General features: G+C 41.8%; 1 long non-coding RNA gene across 12 annotated transcripts in view; it reads right to left on the reverse strand.

Annotated features, from left to right (window-relative positions):
* LOC119851156 overlaps positions 1 to 21,307 on the reverse strand; it is an 87,828-nt gene that overhangs the window by 65,148 nt on the left and 1,373 nt on the right. For 5 of the 12 annotated variants that reach the window (XR_005291159.2, XR_005291158.2, XR_006278847.1 and 2 more), the window contains exon 2: positions 17,659 to 18,741. This is a non-coding gene — a long non-coding RNA (uncharacterized LOC119851156). The remainder of the gene's footprint in view (positions 1 to 17,658; positions 18,742 to 21,307) is intronic. The other 7 variants (XR_005291164.2, XR_005291163.2, XR_006278844.1 and 4 more) reach the window with 3 other exon arrangements.

Below are 21,307 nucleotides of genomic sequence, written 5' to 3' on the forward strand. Positions count from 1 at the left end.
GGCGGTATGCCAACATTTTTATGGCTGACTTAGAACAACGCTTCCTCAGCTCTCGTCCCCTAATGCCCCTACTCTACTTGCGCTACATTGATGACATCTTCATCATCTGGACCCATGGAAAAGAAGCTCTTGAGGAATTCCACCATGATTTCAACAATTTCCATCCCACCATCAACCTCAGCCTGGACCAGTCCACACAAGAGATCCACTTCCTGGACACTACGGTGCTAATAAGCGATGGTCACATAAACACCACCCTATATCGGAAACCTACTGACCGCTATTCCTACCTACATGCCTCTAGCTTTCATCCAGATCATACCACTCGATCCATTGTCTACAGCCAAGCGCTACGATATAACCGCATTTGCTCCAACCCCTCAGACAGAGACAAACACCTACAAGATCTCTCTCATGCATTCCTACAACTACAATACCCACCTGCTGAAGTGAAGAAACAGATTGACAGAGCCAGAAGAGTACCCAGAAGTCACCTACTACAGGACAGGCCCAACAAAGAAAACAACAGAACGCCACTAGCCATCACCTTCAGCCCCCAACTAAAACCTCTCCAACGCATCATCAAGGATCTACAACCTATCCTGAAGGACGAGCCATCGCTCTCTCAGATCTTGGGAGATAGATCAGTCCTTGCTTACAGACAGCCCCCCAATCTGAAGCAAATACTCACCAGCAACCACACACCACACAACAGAACCACTAACCCAGGAACCTATCCTTGCAACAAAGCCCGTTGCCAACTCTGTCCACATATCTATTCAGGGGATACCATCATAGGGCCTAATCACATCAGCCACACTATCAGAGGCTCGTTCACCTGCGCATCTACCAATGTGATATATGCCATCATGTGCCAGCAATGCCCCTCTGCCATGTACATTGGCCAAACTGGACAGTCTCTACGTAAAAGAATGAATGGACACAAATCAGACGTCAAGAATTATAACATTCAAAAACCAGTTGGAGAACACTTCAATCTCTCTGGTCACTCGATCACAGACCTAAGAGTGGCTATCCTTCAACAAAAAAGCTTCAGAAACAGACTCCAACGAGAGACTGCTGAATTGGAATTAATTTGCAAACTGGATACAATTAACTTAGGCTTGAATAGAGACTGGGAATGGGTGAGTCATTACACAAAGTAAAACTATTTCCCCATGGTATTTCTCCCCCCCACCCCACCCCCCACTGTTCCTCTGATATTCTTGTTAACTGCTGGAATTAGCCTACCTGCTTGTCACCATGGAAGGTTTTCCTCCTTTCCCCCCCCTGCTGTGGGTGATGGCTTATCTTAAGTGATCACTCTCCTTACAGTGTGTATGATAAACCCATTGTTTCATGTTCTCTGTGTGTGTGTGTATATAAATCTCTCCTCTGTTTTTTCCACCAAATGCATCCGATGAAGTGAGCTGTAGCTCACGAAAGCTTATGCTCTAATAAATTTGTTAGTCTCTAAGGTGCCACAAGTACTCCTTTTCTTTTTTCTATTAAAGTGATGGCATAACGGCAGTCACTTGGAGCAATATCAAAGGATTCTACAATGTCAATCGCCACTTTCTCCCAATGCAGAATCAGGAAGAGGAACAGGCTGTAATGGAGGGGTACATGTCACTGCTGTCTTATCATGCATTTGGCAAGTGAGACAGGATTTTGAGTGCTTCAGTTTGAGAGTCCATCACTGGCCACCAATACAGATCCCGTAGTAATTTGGTTCTGACAATTCCTTGAGTATCGTCTGCAAGGTGTATGAGTTTTGACTGTAATTCTTCTGGCACAAGTAGCTAGTGTGTACTTCGTAGCACACAGCCATCGAGCAAAGAAAGTTCATCCCAAACTCTAAAATAAGGCAGCAAAACTGGGTCAAGGTTTTTAGGGTGACTGGGCCGTCTTTGTCAGAAATTCCCGTAGTTTTTTTTTTTTTAACTGGACATGCGGAACAAGCAGCTTGAAATTGTTCTTTTGTAACTGCAATAAGAGAGCTTGTAACAAGCGCAACTACTACATCCTCATCCTCTGGTGGGCCATCAGGTGAAGGCAAAGGCAGGCGAGAAAGGCAATCAGCTACCACATTTTGATTTCCAGGCTTGTATTCCAGTTAATTGAAAGAGAGTAGTCTTGCAGACCATCTAGCAATATGATATCCTGATCTTCCCAGTCCTTGCGTGGTGAGCAACGTCGTCAACAGGCTGTGGTCTGTGCGCAACTTGAACATGCGGCCCCACAGGTAAGTTCTCAATTTTTCAGTAGCCCAGACACAAACAAGTGCTTTTTTTTTTTTTTTCAACTGTAGAATATTTCCTCTCAGCATTACTTAGTGTCCTTGAAGCAAATGCAACAGTCCTCTCTGTGTTGTCCTGATGAAGTTGTGTGAGGACAGCCCCAAGTCTATAATCAGAATCATCAGTAGTTATAATTGTGGGCAATGCAGGAATGAATAGTGGAAGTACTTGACTATGTATAATCAAGTCTTTCACCGTTTCGAAACTAGCTTGTGCATCCGTTGTCCACACTAAGGTTGAACATCTCCATAGTAATTCTCGTAATGGTTCAATGACAGAAGCATAATTGCAAATGAATTTTGCATACTAGGAGGTAAGACCCAAGAAAGAACGTAAGGTTTGCAAATCTGTTGGAGAGAAGCATTTGAAATTGCCAGGATATGATCTGGATCAGGTTTTAGTCCAGCCTGTGAAACTGTATGCCCCAGAAAGGAGAGTACAGTTTGTCTAAATTTTCATTTGGACCTATTCAGCTTGAGGCCTGCTTTGCTGATGCAGTTTAGTAGAAACTGCAGGTTGTCATGCTCTTCAGAAGTATTTACAAACGTGATATCATCCAGATAGCACTGAACTCCATGCTGATTCTTCAGAATCAATGACATCATTTTTTGGAAGGCACTTGGGGCAGATGCGAGACCATATGGAACGCGTTTAAAACAAAATAGTCCTTCATGTGTAATAAATGCTGTGAGGTCTCTGCTATCTTCATGCAACATAACCTGGTAGTACATGGTCTGCAAATAAAGAGTAGAAAACATCTTTGCTCCACGGAGCTCTGCAAATACTTCTATGTGAGGAAGAGGATGGCTGTCAATTATAATAGCTTTATTTGGCTCCCTTAAGTTCACACAAAGGCGAATGCCTCCACCCTTCTTCTGCGTCACTACTATAGGTGAAACCCATTCCGAGGAACATTCAATAATGTTCTTTTGAACAAGTTTTCTAAGTTCCTCTGAAACAGCTTCCCTGACTGAAAATGGTAAGCACTGTAACTTCTGTCGTACAGGCATCACATTATTCCTCATTTTAATTTTATGCAGAAACCCATAAGCACAGCTGAGTTTCTCCTCAACTTGGTGTTGGGTCCCAGCTGAAACTGGTGTCTGTACCACAAAAGTGTTTTGCTGAGGAAGATCAAGTAGTCCATTAACTACCCTGAGATTTAAAGCAGCCAATAAATGTCTGCCAAGGATAGGAGTGCCTTTGTGGACAATATAGAACTTTGCAGTTCCAGGCAGGCAGCCATGTACTGTAATATCAGTTTTCAAATAGCACATCAAGTGAAGTTTGGGTTCAGTAAGAGGCACATCTTTTAAAGTAATGAAAATAGATGGAATCAGGTAGTATAGATACTGCTGAGCCAGTGTCCAACATTAGCTGAATAGTGATTTTCCTGACGGTATGGCGGAAATGTTTATAGTGCACTTTATTTGTTCTGGAATATGTGCAGTAGTGATTTTTGTCCACACTCAGCACAGTAACATCTGGTATTGTAACTGCATGCACCTGTTGATTGAACTGGCTACTGTGACATACTTTTGCAAAATGCCCAATCTTTTTGCAATGATTGCACTGAGCTACTTTTGCCGGACATCCTGTGTAGCTTGCAAGGTGTTGTGGGGATCCACAGCAGAAACATGCTTTTACTGTATTTTGAATTTGCTGATTTGGTGTTTTTTCATTAGTTTTCCTCTTGCAATTGCGTGTCTGCAATGGTAGTGAACTTTTCTACAAAGGAGTCACAGTCTGGACTGTGCCTCCTGCATTCATGCTCATTATTTTGGCTTCAGCTGTAGCTGACTCAATCTGAGTAACAATGGTTATTGCTTTTTCTAGTGTAAGTTGTGGTTCTAGAAGTAAGCGTTCTCTTACACAAAGCATGGTTGTTTTCTCAATGAGCTGGTCTCTAATCATCTCATCTGCCATATTCCCAAAGTCACAAATTGCAATCAGACTCCTCAGGGAAGCAATATACTGCATTATAGTTTCCCCTGGTTTCTGCTCATGCTGGCAAAATCTATAGTGATTAACTACTACATTCATGGCACAAAGTTCTCTAATGCAGTGAGTGCAGTCTCATATTTATCATCTGCAAGGGAAAAAGTGTACAATATACGCTGCCCTTCCGCTCCAAGGTAGTGCATTAGCAGAGCAGGCTGTCTTACTTAAGAAATCTCTGTAGCATGGATTGCAAGCAGATAAGTCTCAAACATATGGATCCAGGCAGTAAAAGCAATTGGAGGCTCCTGGGCTTTGCAGAAAGGGTGCAGGTGGGTTCAAAGGCAGAAGATCCCATCCTCATTGTTACAACATTTTGGCAATCAGGTAAGGTACTAACAAACTTCAACAGGGCTTTATTTTTAAAGTGGAAGCCTCTTTACCAAGCTGCTGCTGCACCCTCGGTAGCTCTCACTCCGCCTCCTCAACTTCCCCCCCCCCTTCCTGTTTCCTATCCTTTCAGACTCCCAACAGCCAGTGCTCCCAGTTCTAATAATTACAAGCAGCATCTAAACACCACACAGGGTGAACGCAGAAGCTAGTAACAGGTTCAGCAGAGCCCCAAGGAATCACCCAGCTAAACAAGCCTGCTTCCCATTCCTTGGAGGGGGATTTTGATCCATTAATATTTCAGTGGCCAAAAGCTCAAAGTTCTGTTAACAGATGTTTTTTCCTGCATCACCCTTGCCCAGGGAGTGGTGCCCGCCCTTGTCACTAATGATTTTTACTAAGCAGAAGATTTTAACACCCCCCCCGTGGGCAGTTGTATCCTCTCCTCTTCCAGACCCCCCCCGCCCATTAGATCTGACTTTTCACCCCCTCTCCACCACAGAGGAATCAAAGCTGAGCCCCAGTTACATGGTAAGCATTTATTCTGCCACCACGAGCTCAAGTCAAACCCTTCCTCTCATTCACAGCCTCTCAGCCCCAAAAGCCCTGGAATGAGCTTCCTTCCAAGGACATGCACAAGTCAGAAGTAGTAATATTGATTTGTTGTGCAACAGAATGTAGTAAGAGTATGGAATGGATCTTATTAACACTATTGAGCTGCTTGTGAATGATTTTGTATAGGGACAGTCCTGATTTTGGGTTTTTTCTTATATAGGCTTCTATTACTCCCCTCCCCCATCCCATCCCAATTTTTCACATTTGCTGTCTGATCACCCTAATTTTGCAACTATACAAATAGGTGACTTCTTTCTCTGAATATCACTGTAATTGGCAGTGAACATCGCTAGATTTGTCACTGGTTTCTTTGATACTTGTTTCCTCATTAGGGAAAACAGTCATTAAATTAGTGACAAAATTGCTAAGTTGGCAACAGTGCCCTAGCCTTCCCTGTTTGGTGCCCCAAATGATGCTATTGAGGCCCCATTTGGAGCCTTGTAGATTTCATTGATATCTGCACCAAAACAGGGGAGGGTATTAGAGGCTATTTTTAGAGAATCTGAAAAAGACAGTTTCAGGGGACAAAGCTATGACAATGGAGCTATCAGAGCTGCCTCATACAAAGGTGTTTAAAATCAAATTCAGCAGGTAAATCAATACAATCATTCATCCCATGTGCTGCCCACTCACTGAATCTTGGTGGAGAAGCTACTGTAATGGTGGTTCTCTAAGTTCTAGTTTTTGCAATTGTTCAGAGACTCTATATCCTGTTTTCTGCTTCTACTGGTGGGGATTTGAAAAAGCAGGATAGCATTACATTAAAATACCAAAGCATGACAAGATGGTTCACAAGAGCAGAGGCAATCTATCTACCATTAAATCAGGTTGAGGATATTCTTTGCACTTTATATGAGATCAAGACTTTACACAATCTTACACCCGAACTTAAATCAGAAGCTGACAGCTTCCAAAAAAAAAGCATTTCATGGTTTTTGTGTCTTACTGTAACACCTTGGCTAAAACGTCTTACCAAAAATTTAATGATGTGAGCAAAAATATCTGAGTCTGGATCTTGACATTCAAATGTCTGTTTACTGAGAAGCCTTCAAGATGCTTATTGGAATTATGGTGTTCTGGATTCATTGCATGTAAAGAAGCTGGTGCTTCACACGCTGAAATGTTAAGAATACCCATGCAGTTCAAAAAGAAATCCCCTTCTTGTAATGCTTGATGAACTTGAAAAGAACAAAAAGTTACCAGATCCTGAAAGCATTTGAATGTAAAGTTTTTAACCCCATCTTCAATACGGTATTAACCCAATTGTACACTAGGAGGCATAAGTATGATGGAGGTGGAGAAAGGCTTGCTTTTTCAACTGCTGTCTTTTCAGTTTCTCATCCACGAAGACCTTCAGAGGCACATGCCTAGTTAGTTTAATCTGGGGAAACACTCTAAAATTCTACTGTAAAAGCATTCTGCTGAATGTTTTCTTTTTAATAAAGATGTGACCTACTTTTTCCACAATAACTTGTATTGGGTTCATTGGGCCTTAACACTGCATTACTCCAGTTTTACATAGGTGAAACCGCATTTAAGTTTACCAACATAAAACTGCACTGAGCTCTTACAGTTTCACTGCATTTACAATGGCATAAAACTGGGGTAATGCAGTGGTGACTCAGGGCTTGCCTACACTTAAAAGGCTAGAGCTGAAGCTGCGCTGTTGTAGTACTTCGGTATAGACATTACCGACGCTGACCGGAGGGATTCTCCCATCAGTGTAGGTTATCCACCTCCAAGAGGCAGCAGCTAGGTTGACCAAAGAATTCTTCCATCAACCTACCATGATCTACATGGGGACTTATGTTTTGTGACAAAGCTCTGTCCTTGCCTCTGTGGGTCCCGCGTTTCCTGGTGGATTTCGCTAGCTTCAGAGGCTCAATGTGACCCTCCACCTTCTTTCTCTAGAGACAAGGGTCATGGTCTACTGAGCCATTTTCATCATAAGCCAGCGAGGGAGGCGAGGAGAAACTATGCTTCCTTGCACAGTCTCTGTTGTCTCCCAGTCTCAGTGATTAATCAGGGGGCAAAAGTGGGGGGGGGGAGCCCAGGCCCACCCTCGACTTCGGGCTCCAGCCCAGGGACCCTAATCGTATCAGCTATGGTAGCTGACCTTTTAGAAACATGACATGTACAATTCCTGGGCTACTTCCCCCACAGCAGCCCTCACTTCCCCCTTACCTCAGGGCCTCCTTCCTTGTGCCTGATATGGTGTGTACTACTCAGCCTCTCCAACCGCGCAACTTCTTCCCACAGCTCCTGACATGCACCCCCACCTGACTGACTGGGAGGCTTTTAACTAGTTTCAGCCAGCCCCTGACTGGCTTCAGGTGTCCCAATCAACCTAGCCTTCTCCCTGTCTTATGGAAAGTTCTTTAATTGGCCCCAGATGTCTTCATTGACTTGGAGAGCTGCCATTTCACTTATCCCTGGTATCAGGGATTTGTTTAGCCTGGAGCTAATATATCTATCTCCCACTACTCTTCCATAGCCATCTGGCCTTGCCCCATCATAGTATGCTTAACTGCACTGCTCAGAGATGTGGATTTTTTACACCCCTGGCCTTAAGTCCTGCCTTACTATGCATGCACTCACTGACTTCAGTGAGATGCTACTTGAAAGTAGCAGAATCTAGCCCAGTAACTTTCACATTATTAGAAAATGCTATGTAAGCTTTCCTCTTTGAGATGCCTTGTTTACTTTATATTTAAGGTAGCCCAGCTGACCTACTTTCTTTCAATGAGTTCCAAGTAGCAAGTCCCATTCAAGTAACCACAGAAAAGATACACACTTAAGATTCCAGTCCCTATTGAGCCTAGAATTGTTTTATTGCTACTTGTAGCCCTGGTTTAACATTTCTTTAGGCTAGTAGATAATTAACGCTCAGGTTTAGGCATCAGGATGATGCCATATACCTTTTCTGATTAAAAGGGTGGGGACTCAGACAGGTATTTAGCCATCCTGATGTACTAAAATATTCAGTCATGTAGCAGCATGTAAAATAGGCTTGGTTCAGTGACCTCTTCCACCATTAACAATGCTTGGTGATGACAAAATGCTGGGTTTTGGCCATTACCCAAGACCTCACGTAAACAGAATTCTAGGTCTGTTTATTTGTCTTTGTTTGTACACTAAAATACATGCTGCAGGCCAAACAAAATAAATTAAAAAGATCATAAACCTGTTCAACAGACAAGGGGAGGGGAGGTAATTTATGTAATTGGACCAGATTCTGTTGTGGAAGGAACAAGCTTTTGAGCTACAATGAGCTCTCCTTCAGATCTGAGGAAGGAAGCAGAATGTATGAGCTAAATAGTTGGGACAGACTCTTAAACAGAAGGGATAATGCATGTCGGAGGCGGTCACTTGAAATAAAGTGGACAATTGGGGATTAGATTGTTATGCATAAAGGGTTAGAAGTGGACAACTAAGGGTAGCAGATAGTGTCTCACGACAATCTGTAACATAATGAACCATAAATCCTGTGTCCTTGTGAAGTCCATGGGTTTGAAGAAAATCTCTCTGTAGTTTGAAAGCTTATGACAGCCACCAACAGAAGTTGGTCCAGTAAAAGATATTGCTTCACCTACCCTTGTCTCTCTCATATCCTGGAGTCAATACGGCTGTAACAGCACTGCAATAAACTGTTTATCAGTACAACAGCCTTCTGGTATCACTTCCACAAAAGATTCTTAATTAAGAGAAGATGATCAGTTCTGACCTTTTAAAAGTAGCTTTATTAAATGTGGCATACTTTAAATTATACTAATCAGAATAGTTGCTAGCTTGCAATAATATCCTCCAGTAATTCCTACCTCAAACTGCCAAATGTAAAAGCGTTGTGTGGTCCTACACCTGTGAAGCATTCAGCAGTGATCTCAACTCATTAATTTTTTTTTAAGTCAAAGGGAATTGAAGACATTCAGTACTTCCCAGGAGTGGTCCCTGCTTAGCAGTACCAGAATCCTTAGGTATGTTGTGTTTAGCCTCCTTTTTATTCCACTTTCTTGCCTTGCTAGCTATTTTGTTCTTTTTTCCTTAGACTTCCCTGCAGTTTTTGCCTATATGCTGATTTCTTTTGGTTCTGGAAATCTCTCATACGCATGTGAAGTAAGTATATGTAACAAGGTCGTTCTAGTTCCAGAGTGATTCTAATGTTAATTCCAGTTCTACAGGTCTTCTCCATTTTAACTTTTATAAATTTGCCTACTGTAGTATATGTGAGATTCCATCCAGCCTCTTTGTCCATATACAAATGACCTACTTTCTCTCCTGTTCTAGTGCCCATTTCTTGCCTGCCAACAGCCTCTTAACTCATCTTTTTGACCCTCCATCTACCATAAGTTTTTTAAAGCCAGAAGCTGGAATTAAAGCACAACTTTCCAAGCAGGAGACAGTAGTAAGGGAATGTACTTTCTGTTACAGCCTGGTTCCAACTGCGAAAGGCTTTCTCTTTGGTTAGTTGGGTGAGTGTGGGCCTCTTCTTTTTTCTTGGAAGACCAGGTCTACACAAATGTTAAATTGACCATGCTACATTACTAATGGATGTGAAAAATCCACACTCCTGAGCAGCATAGTTAAGCTGATCTAACACCTGGTATGAACAGTGCTAGGTCAAGGGAAGAGTTCTTCCATCAACCTAGCTACTGCCTCTCAGGGAGCTGGATTAACTACAGCTGTGGGAGAATCCCTCCTGTCACTGTAGTGAGTATCTACACTACAAAGTTAAGTCAATTTAAGTTACACTGACGTACAGACACTGCTGTAGTTAAACAGCTGTTGCATGTTCACGCTACACTTCTTGTCAGTGGAGTGCATCCACAGTAGCAGCTATTGCATCAACACAGAGCAGTGCACCATGGGTACCTATCCCACTGTGCAACTTGCCACCATCTAACCCAGGGAAGGATTTGCAATGCCTCATGGGGGCAGGTTCAGCATCTCATGATGCAGTTTTCTCCATCCCATCATTCCATGGGCATCCTAGTACGTTTTGCACCACTTTTCAAAAGCCCCAGTAACCTGTGTATCCGCCATCTGTCAAAGCATGGATCCTGCACTGTTCTTCAGTATTGTGCTTAGCATTATGAACGCAACGTGCTTCATCCTGCAGTATTTCCTGAGCTGCGAGTCTGTTGATGTTGCCTGGGTATCTGCCTTGCTTCATGCCATGAAAAGAAACAATTCATGATTGCTTTGGTGTTCATGGAGCAGCTGCACAGGATGGACTGTCAGTTCTGGGCCCAAGAAACAATCATTGAATGGTGGGATCGCATGATTATACAGGTGTGGGATGACAAGCAGTGACTCTCTCCTCAGACTCTATGCTACCTTCAAGTCAGTGGCACTGCTATGGGTACCCATATCGCTCCACAGTATGCCAACATTTTTATGGATTACTTAGACCAACACTTCTGCAGTTCCCGTCCCCTAGCGCTCCTCCTCTACTTGCACTACATTGATGACATCTTCATTATCTGGACCCATGGGAAGGAGGCCCTTGAAGAATTCCACCTGGATTTCAACAATTTCCACCCCCACCATTAAACTCAGCCTGGACCAGTCCATACAAGAGATCCACTTCCTGGACGCTACAGTGCAAATAAGTGATGGTCACATAAACACCACCCTATACTGGAAACCTACTGACTGCTATACTTACCTACATGCCTCCAGCTTCCATCCAGGACACATCACATGATCCATTGTCTACAGCCAAGCCCTAAGATACAACCGTATTTGCTCCAGTCCCTCAGACAAACACCTACAAGATCTTTATCAAGCATTCTTAAAACTACAACACACACCTGGGGAAGTGAGGAAACAGATTGACAGAGCAAGATGGGTACCTAGAAGTCCCCTACTACAGGACAGGCCTAACAAGGAAAATAACAGAACACCACTGGCCATCATGTACAGCTGCCAGCTAAATCCTCCTCAGGACATCAAGGATTTATAACCTATCCTGAAAAACAATCCCTCACTCTCTCAGACCTTGAGAGGCAGGCCAGTCCCCGCTTACAGACAGCACCCCAACCTGAAGCAAATGCAGCAACTAATGATCTGGAGGATGGCATGGATTGCAACCTCAGCAAGTTTGCAGATGACACACTGGAGGGTAGGGATAGGATACAGAGGGCCCTAGACAAATTAGAGGATTGTGCCAAAAGAAATCTGATGAGGTTCAACAAGGACAAGTGCAGAGTCCTGCACTTAGGACAGAAGAATCCCATGCACCGCTACAAACTAGGGACTGAATGGCTAGGGAGCAGTTCTGCAGAAAAGGACTTAGGGGTTACAGTGGACGAGAAGCTGGATATGAGTCAACAGTGTGCCCTTGTTGCCAAGAAGGCCAATGGCATTTTGGGATGTATAAGTAGGGGCATTGCCAGCAGATCGAGGGACGTGATCATTCCCCTCTATTCGACATTGGTGACAGTACTCCACACCTGGCCCCACACTACAAGAAGGATGTGGAAAAATTGGAAAACGTCCAGTGGAGGCTAATAAAAATGATTAGGGGACTGGAACACATGACTTATGAGGAGAGGCTGAGGGAACTGGGATTGTTTAGTCTGCAGAAGAGAAGAATGAGGGGGGGATTTGATAGCTGCTTTCAACTACCTGAAAGAGGGTTCCAAAGAGGATGGATCTAGACTGTTCTCAGTGGTAGCAGATGACAGAACAAGGAGTAATGATCTCAAGTTGCAGTGGGGGAAATTTAGGTTGGATATTAGGAAACTTTTTCCCTAGGAGGTGGTGAATCACTGGACTGCATTATCTAGGGAGGTGGTGGAATCTCCTTCCTTAGAAATTTTTTAGGTCAAGCTTCACAAAGCCCTGGTCAGCAGCCAAGCAGGAGTTTTGTGGATCACAGTGGCACTAAAATAGCTCTTAGGTGCCTAACTACCTTCATAGATCACACCCTTTGTCCTGATCTTCTATCTCATCCTTTTTGTCTGGAACGAGAATGCTATATTGCTTCCAAGAGACATGCAGTGGGTTATAAACTGACAACCATCATGATAACGCCAGAAACTCTAGTCCCACCAACTTGAGCCTGCATCGCCTGTTTCATTCACAGTGATGGGAGATGGTGGATTAAAAGCAGAAATAAAAAGAATGAGAACCGTTTCTAGACCAAGTGATCTAGTCTACTCACCTACATAAACTCGCATGCAGAAGTACTTCCACGATCAGGCCCTTAATTTTTAACCTTTGCCTTTTATTATTTTAAAAATGATTTCTAAACTTTCTCTGGCCCTGATCCAGCATCACGCCCGGATTGCACGAATCCCTGGATAGCCCCATTAAAGTCAATTCAACTCAACAGGCATGCAAAGGTATCTGCATGCTAGAAGATTTCATTCTAGGAACACAGCCTATATTTCTAATGTGTTTTAATAGGTTATTGTTGCTATTTTCATTTATATTCTTATTTTAGACCTCATGCCAATTTACATGCTTTCCTGCCAGATTTCATTTGATATTTTTAATCCTTGCATATTTGCTCTTACCATAACTACTTGTAGGACTAGACTTTAATATGATATTATGAGCTAATGTTTGGATTTCTTTAATCTTGACCATGGAACTTGCTACCTTTAATGCTATATTATTTCCTAATAAACCAGCACTCTACAAAACTGTAGATACTCACACAAAAAACTTACCAAACCACAAGGAAGTAATTCAACATTTTTAGATCTGGGACTCACCACTACTTTCTTCTTAATTACTTTTCTTAAAGTGACACAACCTTCCATCCCAAATGTTGTTACAGAGATTAAATACCGCTCATGCGATGAGAACACTTGCCCATGAGTGTTTCAGAGGTGTTAAGAGAAAATGGCAATGTATTCCACAATAGAACAAATATATATTTCTTGTACATTTTATCACTGTAATTGATTGAAGTTATTTTAGCATTTGTTCAGATACCCTGCTGTGAAAATGTCATCAATACTGTTAGCACATTTAGTCAGTATTGCAAAACTAAGAAAGAATCAAAAAGAATTAGGAGAACTTAGTCTGCATTAGCCATTGAATATATCAAGTAGAGGGAAGAAGATGCACTTATTTTTATCTTTTTGCAGCTTTCCCAAAAGTGCTATCAGCGTTAAAATGCACATCCACAAAGTGAAATAAATAAGAAAAGGGTATAAATATTCCTCATTTTATTAATTGTTCCTCTCACTGAGTGAGTTAGTTGTCTGCTTACTACTTAGAGACATGAAGAGCTCTGTGTACCTTGAAAGCTTTTCTCTTTCATCAAGAGAAATTGGTCCAATAAATAATCCTCACCCACCTTGCCTCTCTAATATCCTGGGACCAACACAGCTACAACACTTCTTACTGCCCTGATTCTTGTGAGCAGAATACACAAATCCCTAGTGAAATATGGGTAATACAGAAATGTATTATGCATTGTCATTCAAAAACTTAGAAGTTAATACATCTTCAGTAGTGGAACTTCAAAAGTATTTAAAGGGACACTGTCAACTTAACTTGGTCCAAAATTTACATTTTTAACAACCAAAATGCTGTAACATTATTAGAAATAAAATGTCAAGGAAATAAGTTGTTTTAAAATGTAAATATTCCCTGCAATATTTGAAACTCAATTACTGTAGCATTTAAGAACACACAAGCAAGTAAACTTGAAACAAAAATGAAACTCACCACATTGATTTTCATTATCTAAACAGAAATATATGCAAAGAATAAATGCAGCATGAATTAAAGTAATCTGTCACTTAATAAAGTGTTCTTCACCTAGATAAAGGAATGTTGATTACATCTTCCCTTTAAGTTCATGATGCTTGTAAGCAAGTTCAAGCATTTTTTTTTTATAGTCTGTGAGGAAAAATTGCTCTATCTAAAAATAAAATGAAATGTGGTAGCCAATTAGGTGATAAGACTAAATTTTTGATATTTGGAATACCTGAGATTAAATTCTGAAAGCTATCTACTATGCATATTGTGACGTTGCACTCCATATGATTTTATGAAAATATGCTAATGTGTGTGAATATAATGTAACTGGAATATGCTTCATGCAAAAGGTCTCTTGTAAGGTATCATTACAAAGCTTATCTACTGAGTGTGGTCATCCCATTTGTATAAATGTATCATTCTTGTATCTGGAACTAGAAATATGAAATAACATACTGTAATTATGCAAAGTGTGGGCCATTAATGGTGGTTTGGAATCTTGATGGCTCCCATCAACTACAACAATTGGTTGTAAATGGCTCTGTTTACTTGCAAGCCTTCCTGCAAGTCAGGCCAGAAAGAATGAAGGCTTGGGGTCTCACAGGACATGTGACCATGTCACCTGGTACTGGAATCCACCTTAAACCTGATGCTTTTCCATTTAGAGAAAAAGGATTCCCGCCTTGTGCAAAAGCTACTAAAGGGGGTGGAACAGCAAAGAGGGCTATAGACATGAGAAATCCTCTAGCTACCACCTGAGCTGGAACAAGGATTGAGCCAGGGGAAAGGATTGGGCCCAGACTAGAAAGGAGTCTAGTCTGTGAAAGGTTTCAGAGTAGCAGCCGTGTTAGTCTGTATTCGCAAAAAGAAAAGGAGTACTTTGTGGCACCTTAGAGACTAACAAATTTATTTGAGCATAAGCTTTCGTGAGCTACAGCTCACTTCACCGGATGCATCAAGAATCTAATTGGAACATCTCTGAGGGTGAGATTTACCTGTATTCAGTTTCCTACTGTATTAGGCCTAGATGTGTGTGTTTGTTTTATTTTGCTTGGTAACTTACTTTGTTCTGTCTGTTATTACTTAGAACCACTTAAATCCTAATTGTTATACTTTTGTTTATTAATTAACCCAGAGTAAGCAATTAATACCTGGGGGAGCAAACAGCTGTGCATATCTCTCTATCAGAGTTATTAGAGGGTGAAGAATTTGAGTTTACCCTGAATAAGCTTTATAAGAGTAAAACAGATTTATTTGGGGTTTGGACCCCATTGGGAACTGGGTTTCTGGGTGCTGGAGACAGGAGTACTTCTTAAGCTATTTTCACTTAAGTCTGCAGCTTAGGGGTGCATGGTCCAGACCGTGGGTCTGTGTTGGAGCAGAGTGGTATGTCTGGCTCAACAAGGCAGGTTTCTGGAGGCCCAAACTGGCAGAGAAAATGGGCTCAGAGGTAGTCTCAGCACCATCAGGTGGCAGTTACAAGGGGGTCTCTGTGACCAAACCCATCACACCTCTATTTGCTTCTTTTCCTTTAATTACATGTAGTTCAGGGTTGTCATTCATTTCAATAAGAACAGCATTACAAATCTTCATATTTTTAAAAATAACGAAAACTCTTTCTTAAATAGATAGTTCAGTAGTATAGGTCTGACTTCCATAGTTGTGTACAGCAGTGCAAAGCCGGTGTAAAATGCTGCTGTTTTGATTTGGTAGAATTTTACTGTACTTACTTTCCATTTATATTAATTACAACCACAGGTGAAAGGCAGTGGAGAATTAGGCCCGTAGTATCTAAGCACTAAACACAAATTATTTAGATTTCCAAAGCACTTCTGGAAGGCAGGGAGACATCTGCTTCCTAAAAAAGAAAAGGAGTACTTGTGGCACCTCAGAGACTAACAAATTTATTAGAGCATAAGCTTTCGTGAGCTACAGCTCACTTAATCGGATGCATTCGATGAAGTGAGCTGTAGCTCACGAAAGCTTATGCTCTAATAAATTTGTTAGTCTCTAAGGTGCCACAAGTACTCCTTTTCTTTTTGTGAATACAGACTAACACGGCTGCTACTCTGAAATCTGCTTCCTAGAGAGACATCTGCTTCTGCTCTCTGATAATAAGATTACTTAGAATCATTGTCAACAGAGTGCTGATTCCCTGAGAGGTGTAATATATAACACTGTGGAGAGAGGAACAAGACTGGAGAGTAGAGGCATGCCAAGTTATATCCTCTCCTGCTAGATGACGGCTGAAGCCAACCTTTTCCATTATCTTGGGAGACATCAACTGAAATAAGCCACCTTTCTTAGTTTGGGTCTTAAATTATATTCCTTGTAAGTCTATTGTAAAGTGCACTTATTGAGGTCTTGAACTCAGTGTGTGTGAAGCACCTTGACCTACCACTGCTCTGACAGGCCTGTTGTGTAATATATTTGATGTGAAATAAGATTTTCTTAGGATGCTAACTTCCATTCAAATGAATAGAAGAATTGTTTAAGCTATCCACATCTCAAAGTCATCACGATTTGATTTGATCAAATTATTGTACTGCAATTGGTGTACTACAGGTACAGAGACTGTACAGGCAAGGCTATATGAGAGAATATGCATCTACCCTCTGTTAACTAATGCATGGCAGAACTTGTATTATAATTGTAGACTGGTACATGTTTGAGAGTTTGGAATTTCCTGACAGACCCGAACACTGAAGTTTCTATTTTTTTAAAAATTCTTTTTAAAGCTGAGTGCAGAGAGATCATCCTATCCCACATCCATTCAATTGTAATGGACTGAGAAAACGGAAAACTAAGAAAACTGACCTAACAAAATGTTAAATAACATCACAAAAATTAGAGGTGATTGGAATACTTCCATCAAAATTAAATTAGCAAAATATAGAAATAAAATCTTATTATAGGGTTTTCTTTGAAGGTTTATGGCCATTCTGTTGAATATCAGCATACTACAATACATTTTATTCTAAAGATAATCAGTGTGTCTGCTGGTTCACATTACTGTCTTCCAGATTATTTTCCAGAGTTACAGACTAGATAAAGTCTCCTCCATTTTTAGTCACGTAATTTTTGAGAGTGATTTTAAGAGTCAATCAAACCAATAGAAAAGGTCTATTGCGGTTGGTACAAAAGGTCCAGGACAATTATATTGAAAGGCCTGTCATGGTGAACTATGGAGAAAGCCCTGAATTGTTTTTCTCTAACTACTATAAGAGACTTGGGGGTAGTCCATGTAAAAAGACTGTGGCAGACATATAATTAGAATTGGAAAAAAATGATAACCAGACATGATTTCCCTTCCTGTGTTTTAGAATAGTATTATTCCCCTCAAAAGCATGGCTGCTGCCTTTTCAGACTTTACCTGTTTCCAATTTAAGACCACAAATAAAATGTGAAAATAAGGTGCTTTTAAAATAGATAGATATCTATATCTATCTATCTGAAATGGGCCTTTCCATTTTATTATAAATTAGGAAAGAGTCAACTGCAAACAAAAATTCAGACTCTGAAGCCATTCATTTAATTTTTCACATAGGCCTCAGTAAACAATCTGTTCATCCCATCTCTAAATAGAATAAGACTCCAAAGTCATTATACATGTTTTTCATGCTCACAATATTGCAAATTTTTTTTTACAACTTAATGAATGTGATACTGGCTTTTCAATTAAATACAGAAGTCATACCAATTAGCAGCTATTCTCAGAGGTTTGACACTGAAGGTTTCATTCTTCCCTTCCCCACTGAAAGGAAAAGAGTTTTGCCATTAGCATCACTAGGAACAGGCTTGGGCACTAGAAACTATTTGAGCTAGAATGATACTCAGAACACTGGAGGTATATACTCTAGGGAAAATAGTAGGAGATCTTGGCCTCCTGCTTACAGAAAAATCACTATTTTATGAACTAATAGGGGATTGAGGAGCTCTTAAAATCAAAGATTTAAGATTGAACATCTCAGAATTACAGCAGGTATGATGCATCAGTTGCAGTATAGTGCACTGCATCACTTTCTTCTTGTCCTTCAAACCACTACAAAGTGATTTTTAATGCACTTAAGGCACCAGAAGGTGAAGAGATGTCAACTTGTTCTTCATCAACATCACTTTTGCTATATTTTGTTTTGTTTCTTTTTTCTGTCAGGCAAAATGGATCATATAGCCAGTCATTCATAAGACTGGAGTTCACAAAATTGTGGTTCTACTGGAGTTACCCAGCATAGGTCAGCAAATGAGACCTTGGCTTTGATGACTGTGTTGAAACTGCATTCATTTTAAAATTATGAGTGGGTGGATAGGCCAGATATATTATTTGAAGTCTTCATAAATACCAGACAGATGCTGACAGGTCAAAAGAGATCAGAAATAAGCAAAATAATTATGGGGATAGATGGAACTGTGTATACTGTGCATTAAATAAAGCAAAGGCTGTAACAGTATAGAAAGAGTGTAAACATCAAGGAGAAACTTTTAGAAAAAACACCTTACTCTAGCTGCATTCTGATTTCACTTGGTTCCTGTTGGACCACTCCAAAGGCAAATATTCGCTTTTCAGAAGCGGTCTTAATGGGATCCAGAGATGAGTCAACTCTTGCAGGGAGAAGTTAGTAGCAGTCAGTGAGAGGGTGTAATTCATTATCTAATGATATAGTGAAATCATTAGTCTTATTAACCAATCCTCTTCACACCTGAGATCTTCAGATTCCCCTCACTGTGGTATAGTTCCTGCAGGAAACATTACCATGGACCTCTGAACACACTTCTCTGGAACCTAGGTAGCAAACAAGAGATACATGATTGGAGATTTTTTTTTTAAATTAAAAAGTTTCAATAACTGCCAGTCACACATTAATGGTGGATGTCAAAATGTATTATTAGGTACAGTACTAATGAATTGGGCAGGAGGGAAGGAATTGCAGAGGCTCCCTAGACATCTTGCTGCAAGGAGCAGTGTCGGAGCATAACTCTAAGGGATGCACATGCAGATTCTCACCTAGGTAAATACAACTGAAAATATTGAACTAATCTGTGAGGACTAGTAACCTAACACCAAATTATATTTAGTATTATCTAACAATTAAATTGCATAATACAGAATGTAGCACAATCATTTTACTGTAGAAATCTATTCAATTCACTGCTATCAGGCATGCGCTTACTACAAGTGGTTATGTTCAGACCTGTGGGATAGGTCCCACTGTAGCGCTCCTGAAATGCTTGCACGGAGTGAACTATAGAGATATGTGTCAGTCCTGCATCCACAATAGTGTATCTAATATGGATGCACTGCACTGTCGCAACTTGCACAGGTTCAGTCATACCAAATGCAAGTTGCAAGGACAGTTCGCAGCACAGACAAAGCTAGAGATGTTAATGTGATTTCCCTGAGACTACACAATGAATCAATGGCAGAGCCAGGATTAGAATTTGGGAGTTTGCAGCTCATAGGCCTTTGCTGAATCCATTGGACCCTGTTGCCTTTTGGGAACCCCATCTTCTCTGATCAATGCAGTCCTGAACTAGTAAAGTTAGTCGGTAGGGGTCTGATTGTACTGATCTAACTCTAGGCAACTGTATTACTTTTTTTCCCCTGTTTGTGAAACTTTTACTATCAGCTTCTGTAAACAGGATTTTTGAAGTTTCCTAGTGTATGCTGACTTTAACGGCTATTTTTCTAAAACTTGCAGAAATTTACCAATCCAGGGACAGTCTCCTTGCCTGTGTTTCATCATGAACATAATGGGAAATATGTATTTCACTCCTCTGTCCAAAAACATTACTGTTCCGATATAACGTTTTTGAAGAGTTCAATCAGTCACAGATTGTATAGTGACTTCCCCTTAGCTGGGTGGTGAGCCTGACTCCCTGATAAAGAAATTTACTGTCTTTCCATCTTTGTCTGTCATGTAGAGGTATAGCCGTTATACTACCATATCTGTCGGTTTCTGAGGTCTGACCCAGTCTCACTCAGGTTACCAGAAATTCAGAGTTGTTCTTGAAATTTGTCCTGGGAGATACACAACCCTTTGTGGCACCAGATGTCTCTATCGAGGGTGTTAGCTAAGCACAGCTATTGCTCCCTGCAGGCACCAGCTTAGGAGGGTGAGTGCTGTTGCTTTTTACTGCAGAACCAGCTCCTTCAACAGCTGTGCTGTCTTGTGAGTCCCCTTGCTCTACTCTCTTAATGTGGCCCCTCTTTCAGCAGCATCTCAGCTCCCCCAAATTAGGCCAGCCCTGGGCACAAATGACCTGCTACTCCCAATCTCCTACCTTCCCATCTTCCAACCCCTCTGTATCCAAGCCACCTAAACCTGGGTTATCAGCTTGAACTCCACCAACTTCCTTTACTTGCAGCACCAACTGCTCTACTTATAGCCCTCTGCACCTGGAACAAGGCCTCCAGTCCTCACTTCCCCAACCCCACTAGCCAAAAACCCTGACCACTGCTGCCCTCACTCCTTTTGCTGGCCTTCTTAATATTTGATTTTTACTGCTCTCTCAATCTGATACCATCAGCTGCCTTCCCTCTCCTTGACCCTAGACTCCATCCGTTCCCATTCCCTGCAGCCCCATTTTTTTGCCTGTCTCCAACCCAACAGACTACAGGCTCTGCCACCTGTACTCCTTTGTCCCATTGCTTCCTAAACTCAAACACGTTCTGTTCCTTCAGCCCCCTTGCACCAAACCAACATCTCCACTCCTGGAGCTCTAACACTTCATGCAACAGCTGCTCCAGTCGTATCTTCAAGCTATCCCAATCCCTTCTACTTCCGTTCACCAGTAGTTGCTGAGAAATAAGCTCCCATCATCTACCACAACTTACTGAGGCCTAAGCGCCAACTCTGCTCCCTACCTGCCCTTGGCTTCTCCAGTCTGCCACTATTCCCCCTTCTCTCCGGTCTCCATCAAGGTGCTTCTGCTCTAGGGTTGCCAGCTGTCCAGTTTTCAACTGGAACGCCCGGTCAAAAAGGGACCTTGGTGGCTCCAGTCAGTACTGCTGACTGGGCCATTAAACGTCCACTTGGTGGCACAGCGGGGCTACAGCAGACTCTCTGGCTCTGTGCAGCTCCTGGAAGCGGCTAGCATGTCGGGGCGGGGGCAATCAGGGAAGCACCATGTGATGCCCCCGCCCCTGCAGCTCCCATTGACCAGGAACCATGGAACAGTACCTGCCTGGCCATGCCTCTGCCTAAGGGCCGGGACATGCTGGCCGCTTCCAGGAGCAGCGCAGAGCCAGGGAGCCTGCCTTAGCCCTGCTAACCGGGAGCTGCCTGAGGTAAGTGCCACCCATCCAGACCTTGCACCCTGAACCCCCTGCCCCAGGTCAGAACCCCCTC

The sequence above is a fragment of the Dermochelys coriacea genome, chromosome 2 (assembly GCF_009764565.3).
Source record: "Dermochelys coriacea isolate rDerCor1 chromosome 2, rDerCor1.pri.v4, whole genome shotgun sequence".
Lineage (NCBI taxonomy): Eukaryota > Metazoa > Chordata > Testudines > Dermochelyidae > Dermochelys > Dermochelys coriacea.